The sequence below is a fragment of the Belonocnema kinseyi genome, chromosome 2 (genome assembly GCF_010883055.1).
Source record: "Belonocnema kinseyi isolate 2016_QV_RU_SX_M_011 chromosome 2, B_treatae_v1, whole genome shotgun sequence".
NCBI classification, from domain to species: domain Eukaryota; kingdom Metazoa; phylum Arthropoda; class Insecta; order Hymenoptera; family Cynipidae; genus Belonocnema; species Belonocnema kinseyi.
In genome coordinates, this window is record NC_046658.1 from 96,518,482 (window position 1) to 96,529,626 (window position 11,145).

Genomic DNA, 11,145 nt, shown 5'->3' on the forward strand with positions numbered 1-11,145 from the left:
TTTCGAAATATGGTGCCTTGTCAAATTTTTAACAGAATTCAAGTATTTTGTTAAAAAGTCATCTTTTTGACCAATAATTCACCTATTTGTTTAAAATATGAACTACAGTGAAACTCTTCCATAGCGCCGATTTTGGGGCTGACGGTGAGTGGTAACTAGCCAATAGCCCAACTAGCCCGCTCCGTTTTTGTTTTTCCACGCCTGAGTGCTCTTCTGAGTGGCAACAGCAGATGCTGCGACCTCCACGCAGCTCTTGCTCCTCCTACCTGCGGCGGGGCATCAATTCTCGGAAGGGCTATAGAAGGGAGGACTGTTGAAGGGTTTCACTATAATTTGTTAAAAATTCATTTTTTTGTTTGAAGAATTATCTCTTTGATTGAAAATGTAACTATTTGAAATATATAACACTAAAATTTTTGTTTAAAAATCATCTTTTGGGTTGAATGTTGAACTCTTCCTTGAAAATTGTTTTTTTTTTTTTGTTGAAGATTAATCTGTTTTAAGTGATTAAACTTAATTGAAAATTATCTTTTATAGTTGAAGATTCATATATATTGTTGAAAATTCGTCTTTCTTGTCAAAACTTAATCTCCTTGATTAAAAATGTATCTTTTTTGGTTGAAAAAACAACTTTAAAAATTCTTTTGTTGTTGTTTTTGAAGATTCATAATTTTAGTACAAAATTAATATTTTTTTAATAATCTGAGTAAATTTTAGGGAAACCGAAAAATTTTAGGGAAATTTTAAACACAGGAGGAAACCTCCCTACATCAGATAATGTAACTTACACTGGACAATTAATAATTAGTAGGTTAATTTATGGAATAACAAAACATTTCATAAATAATACGATGTCACAAAGGGAACAATCGTGACCTTTATTTTTTCTCGGTATCACCAAAACGAGACAAACTAATCAGGCAATGTAAAAAAATAGTATGGTCGACTAAATTTATTATAAAATGTTTAAATAATTTTGTATTGTCTTAAGGGCATGTGATACTTAGAAAATTGTCGATTTCACCAGTTTTAGGTTCCCCCGGCTTTTTTCTAGAATAATAAATATTTTGTCTTAAAAATTTGGGAAATTATAGAGAACATGCTAACGGACGTCCCTACACACTTTTTTTTATAGGTTAATTCAAAAAAGTTTTAATTTAGCAAAATCTGATTAATTTGCATAGCGCTTAGGAAATAGTATCGATTTTTTCAGTGGTGATTCCCTCGGATTTTTTCCTAGGATAAGAAATATTTTGCCTTCGAAATCTGGGAAATGATAGCGAACATGCTAACAGACGCCCCCACACACTTTTTTTGTGTTTTTTTATCAAAAAATTTTTGATATTGCTGACAACGTGCGTGTATACTTCGAGGTTATGTGTGATACAAATTCACCCGAACATTGCTTCCAAACTACACAATATTTTTTGCCGAAAACTTTGGACTTAAAAATAAATATAGTAACTAATCTCCCGGAACTAACCTTGTTTGTAGGCAATCAAAAAGTTTATTTCATAAATAATTTCCAGATTATCGGAAAGGCAGAGATGAAAAACGACGTAACCTCAAAATAATGCATATGCATAAAATTTGTATTTAGCACAATAAATTTTTTTGTTATTATCCCTCAAAAAAGACTCCGGGGACGTCCGTTATGATATTTTATAGCATCTCCGAATTCAGTTTTAAAAATTTTTCATTTTTGTGGGAAAAAAGCCGGGGAAACTGTAAGTATCACATGCCCTTAATGTAACTTTTGACTGAAATAAGGCAGAAAAGTGGAGTTTTTTGCAAACTATTTTTCAAACAATTTTTATTTGTTCAAACATTTTTTTAAAGCCTAATATCACAAATTTACATCTTCTCTGAGATAATTTGTTAGTTAGTTTGTATAATTGTTTATCTGTAATGTATTTCTTATAATTTTTTTCGATTCTAAAAGAATCAGTGGAGAAAATCATTTTGTACAATGATATTATAAGAAAATCAGTATATAAATAAAGAATGTTAATATATTGAAAGAGTTCATGTAAAAAATAGAAAATGCACAAACTACTAATTATTGATTCATTTATCTTAGATCAGCAGGTTTGAAGAGGGGGTTCAAAAAATTTCGATAGACTTCAATGAATTTTAAGGCTTTTCAAAAGGATTTTATGGGATTTCCAAACATTTCAATTATAATTTTAAAAGATTTTCTCGTGCTTTAAGATATTAATGAAATGTCCACGAATTTTAAGGCATTTCGAAACATTCCGGGGAGTTTAGAGGGTTTTATAGATTTACAAACATTTCCGACAATTTTAATGAGTTCCAAAGGAATTCAAGATATTAAAACATTTCAAGGAATTTCAAAGAATTTTGTAGGATTTCCAAAGGTTTCAAGATACTCCTAGTGATCTTTGAAAAATAAATCAAATTCAATTTAATTTGAAGGGACTATTAGCGATTTTAAACATTTTAAGGGATTTTAAACAATTACAAACACTTCCGAGGATTATAAGTCTAAAAAAATCGTTCCTTTGTAATTTCTCTACTTTTTAAAAATAACTAGAAGTGCATACGCGTGCTTCGTGCGCGACCCGCTTATTTACTTGCAATTATTTTATTCGTAAATGAAGTTTAATATGATACCGCGATATTAATTTTTGCTTTAATAACTTTTATTTGTACACGGCTCCGCACGGTTACCCTCTCAAGATGCAGAATAAATTATTGCGCAATACTAAACATTTTTATGCAAATTTTGGAAAAACATATGAAATGTCGGTGCGTACACATTTTCATAGAAATACATGGTAAATGATCTCGACTCGAGAAGAGTCCGAATGTCAAGCCATTTCGAGCGCCTCTAGCACTTGGATGGGTGACCACCTATGTTCTACGACGTACCACCGGGTCGTTTACTCGAATTTTGAAAACCCGGCTAAACTCAGAAGGTGGTTTTTCTGCAGTTTTCCTCTTATCTGACCAAATGTTTAGGCAACTGCGAGTAATTCGAATAAACTTGTTTGTAACCACATTGTAATTAAATGTACTAAAATTCATACAGACTATTCTGAAATTACTGGAAGAAATTAATAAAAAGAAATAATTACTGAAACTACTGAAAATGGAAGTTTTTACCATTATAGAGTTTTAATTTCTTTTTTAATTCATATTAAATATATATTACATACATTTTCTTATGAAAACTATTTTTTTTAAATGTTCGAATGGTTCAAAATATAAAAAACAGCTAAGTTCTAAATTTGTTTATTAAATTTATTTTAATAATAAATCATTATTGCATATTTGCAATGTGTCATAGTAAAAAGTGATTGGAAATATATTCTTTGTTGATTCCGTAAACAAATTAAGCCTATTTTTCAAAAAATTCCCAAACTCTTAATTTGCTCATGAAAGTAGTTTAAATAATAAATCATGAAAATGTAATTGTTATAATTAATCGGAAAGACGTTCTTAGTTAAATTTGTAAAAAAACTGACCCTATTCATTGAAAAATAGCCAAATTCTGAATTTTTTATGAAAGTTCTTTAAATAATTAATAATTTTTGTAAATTTTACAAATAACTCCAGAAAGATTTATCGCAAAAATAATCTTACTTAACTTCGTAAACAAATTGTGTTTATTAATTAAAAATACCCTTACTCTCAATATGTTTATGAATATTGTTTAAATGATTAATAATTATTATAAATTTACAAAGTATGATGGGAAATGATCATCAAGACATTCTTAGTTCATTCCGTAAACAAATTATGCCTCTTGCTTAAAAAATAGCCAAACTATAAATAAGTTGATAAACTTTTCTTTAATAATTAATAATTGTAAATTTTCAAAGCATCAGAAAAAATCAATCATGTAAAAGATATTCTTAGTTAATTATGTTAAAAATGTAGTCTACTCGTAGAAAGAAAACCAAATTCTTAATTTTTTAATTGAAATTGTTTCAATAATTAAAAGTTCTCGTCGATTTAAAAAGCCACATAGAAAAAAGTCATCCGATAGACATTTTTAGTTGACTCCGTAAACAAATTCACTTGTAGAAAAAAGGTCACACTCTTATTTATAAATTGAAATTCTTCAAATAAATAATAGTTCTTGTAAATTTTTAAGCAATATAGAAAAAAGTCATCGGATAAACATTCTTAGTTGACTCCGCAAACAAACTGGCTCTTTGAAAAAAGGTCGCTTTCAGTTTTTTAATTAAAACTGTTTAAATAATCGATAGTTTATGTACATTTGCAAAGCAATAAAGAAATGAGTCATCGGATAAACATTCTTACTTGACTTCGTAAAAAAATTAACTCGTAGAAAAAAGGTCACACTCTTATTTTTAAATTGAAATTCTTCAAATAAATAATAGTTCTTGTAAATTTACAAAGCAACATAGAAAAGAGTCATCGGATAGACATTCTTATTTGACTTTGAAAATAAATTGACTCGTAGGATAAAGGCCAAACTTTTAATTTTTTAATTAAAATTGTTTAAATAATTAGTAGTTCTTGTAAATTTGAAAAACAGCATAAAAAAGAGTCATTGTATATAAATTATTACTTGACTTCTTAAGAAAAACTAACTTCGAAAGTTAACTTTTTTGATAAAAATTCATGTTTTTGTGTTAAGAGTTGAACTGTTTCGTAGAAAATTCGTCTTTTTAGCTTGTAAATTTAATGGTTTGGTAGTTTGGTAACAGAATGATTGAAAGTTCATCGCTTTTTTCGGCGGGTCATCTATTTTGTTAGAAATTCCTCTTTTTTGGTTGAAATAAATTGTTTTTGATTTTAAATTATATTGGGGGGGGGGGGGCGTTGAAATATCAACTTTCATATTTTTTGTTGAGAAATAATGTTTTTGAATTGAAAATCTCACTACTTGTTGAGACTTAAATATATTGTTAAAAATTCATTTTTTTGTTTAATATATATGCATTGCCTTCATAATAGATTCCGCTGATCTCGATTGTGATCTCGATTCTGATCTCGATTCTAAAGAATAAGCGGCGCGTTTAAATCCAACCAATAGGTGAAGAGATAATGTGGCTTCAGACTTCGAGATTATATCACAACCTCTTTTTTTATGATAGGATTCCTTCAATATTTTTAAAATTATTTATTCCAATACTGATTATCCTATAATTTTGGTGTACATAACGATTTTCTATCATGAATTGCCTATGATCCATGGAAATATTTTTCAATCTCATGCAATTTTTTGGAATCCCATGCAACCTTGCAATTTGTCGTACATCAAAAATCCGAGTTGTAATTAACTCCTCGGCAGAAGCTAATGCAATTTTGTTGGATAATTTTTTTTTTAAACTACACTTTCCTTCCTTATAAATATAGAAAAATTAATCTAGTTATTGAGGAGGTGGGTGCAAACCCTAAACGTTTTTTTAAATAACACACACACTTTTTTCCAGGAACGTCACAAATCAAACCTCACAATGGTGGACATTTTACTGATGATAAAAATCTTATAAGGATAATATTAAAAATTGCATGTCATTTTTTGAACCGCTTGAATAATAGTTAGCAATTTTTACTTGTACATTATAGTAGAGAAAAATTGTATTGTCATTTAAAGATCTTATAAAGAAAATAAATAAATAAAATCTAGATGCAATCAACTCCTGATACTAAATTACTAAATTCCTATGATTTTAAATAAAAATATATTACATTTTTAAAAAAGAAGTTAAATTTTCATCCACAGGAAATGAATTAAAAAAAAAAAGTTAATTTCGAAACAAGAAAGATGAATTTTTAACAAAAAAGTTAATTTTCTACAAACTAGAAGCTCATACGTGCACGACCAACTACTTTCCTTGCAAATATTTTATTTGGAAATAAAGTCCAATAAAATACCACGGTATTTCATTTTTACTTGAATAACTTTGATTTGTACACGGCTTCGCATGGGTGCCCTGTCACGATGCAGAATAAAATATTGAGCAGTTTTCCTCTCATTTGGCCAAATGTCTAAGAAAATGCGCTTACCTCGAATAAACTCTTATGTGACCGCATTGTAATTAAGTTATACTAAAATTCTAGTTCGCTGGCGCTAAAGGACTCAAATGACGCTTTAGCAACGAGGATAACCCGTGTATTATATCTGTGTTTCAGCGGAATTTTAATAAGTAAAAAGCGTATTACACAGCGCTTAGCCAGGATTTTTTTTCGGGAGGGGCTTCGATTTTTTTCGGAGGGGGCTTCGGGTTTATGTTTAGGAAAAGAGTGGGGGAAAAGGGAATTAAATAATAAAAATAATTCGTTTCGGGGGGGGGGGGGGGGGGGGGGTGCTTGAGTCCCCAAGCCCCTCCCCTGGCTACGCCACTGGTATTACAATAGGTAATAATAATACTGGTTATATGTTCGACTGAGTAATTAATGACAGTAAAAAATATGGTAAGATATATTAAAAGAGAAAATATACTATAGAAAATCCTGATGAAGCAAAACGAAGCTCATGAAAGTAGTTTAAAAAATAAATCTTGGAAATTTGATAAGTATAATTAATCAGAAGAACGTTCTTAGTTAAATTTGAAAAAAACTGACCTTATTCGTCGAAAAATAGTCAAATTATGAATTTGTTATGAAAGTTGTTTGAATAATTAATAATTTTTATAAATTTAACAAATAACTTAGGAAAGAGTCATGACAACGACAATTTTAGTGAACTCTGCAAACAAATTATGTTTATTAATTAAAAAATACCCACACTCTAAATATGTTTATGACAAATTGTTTGATTGATAATTATTATAAATTTACAAAGTATCGTAGGAAATACTCATCGAAAAGACATTCTTAGTTCACTCCGTAGACAAAATTCTGCCTTTTCCTTGAAAAATGACCATGCTCTAAATATATTGATAAACATTGTTTAAATAATTAATAATTGTAAATTTACAAAGCAAGATAGAAAAGAGTCATCGGATAGACATTCTTAGTGGACTCCGTAAATAAATTGACTCATAGAAGGTAAACCAAACTCTTAATTTTTAATCAAAAATGTTTAAATAATTAATATTCTTGTAAATTTGCAAAGCATCATAGAAAAAAATCATTAGAAAGATATTCTTAAGTAATTCTGTTTAAAAAATGAGCTTATTCGTAGAAAAAAGACAAAACTCTTCATTTTATATATAAATTGCTTAAATAATTAATAGCTCTTGTAAATTTACAAAGCAACATAGAAAAGAATCTTCGGATAGACATTCTTAGTTGACTCCGTAAACAATTTAACTCATCGAAAAAGGTTAAACTCTTAATTTTTCAATCAAAATAGTTTAAATAATTAACATTCATGTAAATTTGCAAAATATCATAGAAAAACAATCATCGGAAAGATATTCTTAGTTAAATCTGTAAAAAATTTTGTTTATTCGTAGAAAAAAGACCCAAATCTAAATTGTTTAAATAATTAATAGTTCTTACAAATTTACAAATCAACATGGGGCCATTCACAAAATACGTGATACATTTTTCAGGCACTTCTGATCCCCTCCCCCTCTTGCGTGATACTTTTTTTATTAGTCTTAACATAGAATGATACTTCGGCAGACCCCCCCCCCAATGTATCACGCATTTTGTGAATGACCCTCATAGAAAAGAGTAATCGTTTAAAGATTCTTAGTGGACTCCGTAAACAAATTGACTCATAGTAAGAAAACCAAACTCTTAATTTTTTAATCTAAATTGTTTAAATAATTAATATTTCTTATAAATTTACAAAGCAACATAGAAAAGTCATCGGATAGACATTCTTCGTGGACTCCGTAAACAAACTGACTCGTAGAAAGAAAGCCAAACTCTTCATTTCTAGCCGAAATTGTTTTAATAACTAATAGTACTTGTACATTTTCAAAGCAACATAGAAAAGAGCCATCAGATAGACATTCTTATTTGTTGACTCCGTAAACAAATTAACTAGTAGAAAAAAGTCAAAGTCTTAATTTAAAAATTGAAATTGTTTAAATAATTAATATTTCTTGTAAATTTACAAAGCAACATAGAAAAGTGTCATCGGGTAGACATTCTTAGTTGACTTTCTAAACAAATTGTACCTATTCGTTGGAAAATTCCCAAACTCTGAATTTATTTTTGCAAATTCTTGAAATAATTAATAATTATAGTAAATTGAGCCTATTATTTAAAAAATAGGCATTTATGAAGATTGCTAACCTTCAAGCGGGCGCTGTCGTAAAATTTACGACAATCTCTTTCTGAACTCTAGACAGACGATTTTGCAAAGAATTTTTCATTATACGCGGCTTTATTTGTAAGTATATTACGTATCCTGTACTATTTTATCCGAGATTTTATCTGATTTTTTCTACATTTATATCGTTTCACAGTGGGACCGAATCGCTAAGGGCCGGCCAAAAATATAAAATGGGCCAAATTATGTTACTCGGGGTTTTTTTGGGTAGCTGAATACGAATTCGACATCAAGAATTTAGAAAACAAAATGGCGGATTCAATATGGCAGACGAGTACGCTAAATAAATTAGGGGTTTTTTTGGGGCTGTGGAATATTATTGTGGGTTTGGAAACATAATATGGGGTTGTGTAAGCGTGGCGCTTGTGACTATTTTTTGTTTGACAATTTTACGGCTGTTCTACATGACGACATTTCAAAATTGTTTCGTGAAAAGTGATTGGGGTGAATTTCAAGGGGTTGTCGAATATCATTGATGGTTTGGAAACAAAACAAAGTCTTTTGAAGGTGACTTGTGCGACTATTTTCAATTAAAAAATGTTATGGCTGTTTTACATGGACACACTTTGGAATTGTTTCATTAAAAGTGATAGGGTTGAATTTGAGGGGTTGCTCAATCTTATTGATAGGTTTAGAACATAATCTGGGGTTTTAGGAATGTGAACCGGGGCTTCTGTATTCAGTGTAAAAATGTTGTGGCTGTTTCTCATGGAAACACTTCGGAATTCTTTCGTTTAACTTGGATAAATCCGAATGACGTAAAATTTACGACACGCGCTCGTTCATGGGAAATTACAGGGCGCGCCCGCTGAAAGGTTAAAATAATAACAATGTTTTAAGATTAAATAATATTAGATAAACGTTAAAGAGATGAGCCACAGTTAAATTCGGCACGATCAGTGTAACTTAATCGCTAGGAATGTTTACATCGATAATGTAAACAGATCCCTCGAACTTACCTTGACGCAGTAGAGCTGCGGCAACGCTTTTTCTTGGGACGCAATGGGACACGATCACACTATAGGAAGCTTGGACCAAAATTGAAATATAGGACAGGTAGTTGAATTTGAACTAAAAAGGAACAGTTGTCAAAGACACGAATTGCACAGCAATGGATTAAAAATTCACAGTGAGGAAGCTTGTGAGAGAAAAGCATAGCACACATTCAAAAAGCATACAATTATTGAGTAAAATGCCTAATTCCTAAATGAGTGGATGCAGGATGATTAAAATTTAATCAACTTCAGAGGTATTCACGTGAATATTCTTTCTCGCTGATTTATTTGTTCCCGTTGCCCGGCTTGACTTTCTTTTTCGCGCGCGTTAGCCGAAGCATAAACGACTTCGCGGTCTGGATGATTCAGATTTATTCGAAAGAATAGGATGCGTAACTGAAAAACAAATTATTCAAACATGTGTACTTGAAAATGTAAGGGAACTGTGTAACGTAATATTTTAGTTAGCTTTACTTATGTATTTTAATTAATTAATTTGTCCTAATATTTTGCTGTCATATTTTTATTTATTTTAACAAAGTGGATATTAAAAGAATGCACCAATCTATTTTCAGGTTTTGAAAAAAACCAAAGTTATGTCGCAAGTTTTTTATTGTGTGAATACTAATAAACGGAATGAAATAGACAAATTGAAGAGTAAAATTTTTGGAACAAAAATTCTTATTTTACCTCCCCCTTAAGAGTGAAGTGAGGATTCACCTCCCTCTTAAGAGGCTAATCTGGATTATGTTCTCCTAAAATCTGGAATGTGACATCTGTGCACAGAAAACTTGTAAAGATTGTTATTAGTGTTCTAAGAATCGGATTCATCGAATGAGTGAAAATAAAAATGTTTTATTTTGTCGATGTGCTTCAGAAATCTCTTGCCAGAGTTAGGGTCCTTTAATACGACTTTGTTTTTGTTGTGAATCTCGACAACTTTGAGTGATTCGTCATAATAACGTTTGAACTTATTCTTCCGGGGTTCTCTGAGGTATAGGATCAGATCACCTGGCTCAAACTGTTTTTCGTTCAAGTTACGGTCATAATAATTCTTCGAACGAATCTTTGCATCGGCAAGGTTTTTAGCTGCAATCGCGCGGACTTCGTCAAGATGTGTGATTAAATCGCACAAGTTGTGCCATAAGTCTCGAGAACTTCCTCAGATGGAAAAGCTGATAGTAGCCGGGCTTCCCTACCAAACACCAAGTGGTGTGGGGAAAATTTGGTACCCTCGTGCACCGTCGTATTACATGAAAGCATCGCGAATGGGAGAAAAGTATCCCAATCTTCGTAATCTCCCAGATAATGCTTTAGGTAGTCCGACAAAACTTGATGACTTCGCTCGAGACTGCCATTTGTCTGTGGACGATATCCAGATGTCGTTAACTGCTTAATTTCAAACAGTTTCGTGAGCTTCCCGAGTAATTTATTTAGAAAATTAGTCCCTGGGTCAGACAAGATAGCTCTTGGACATCCAAATACCGCAATGAACTTTCGGGCAAAGGCATCAGCTATAGTTGTAGCACGGATATCTGGCACCGCGACTGCGAGACAGTATTTAGTCAGGTTACTGGTTTCGTTAGCGACATTTTAATAAAAAATGGGTTTATGCATAACATTTTTTTTTTATCAAATACACACTGTAATAAAATAATTCGTTTAAAATATCACTTTTTTAATATAATAATTAAAAAAAATCATTTGAAAAAAAAGTTTTCTGTGCATTTGTTGACCTAGAAAAAGCTTTTGACAAGGTAGATGGAAGTATACTTTGGGAAGTTCTGAAAGAGTATGGAGTCAATGGATGGATCCTACAAGAATGGCTCTCTTCGACGAAGAGGGTGTGGATCTCGAAACAGTAAGGGTACGAGGGTTAGCGTTCGCAGATGATAAGGTTGTTATGGCAGAGTCTATCGA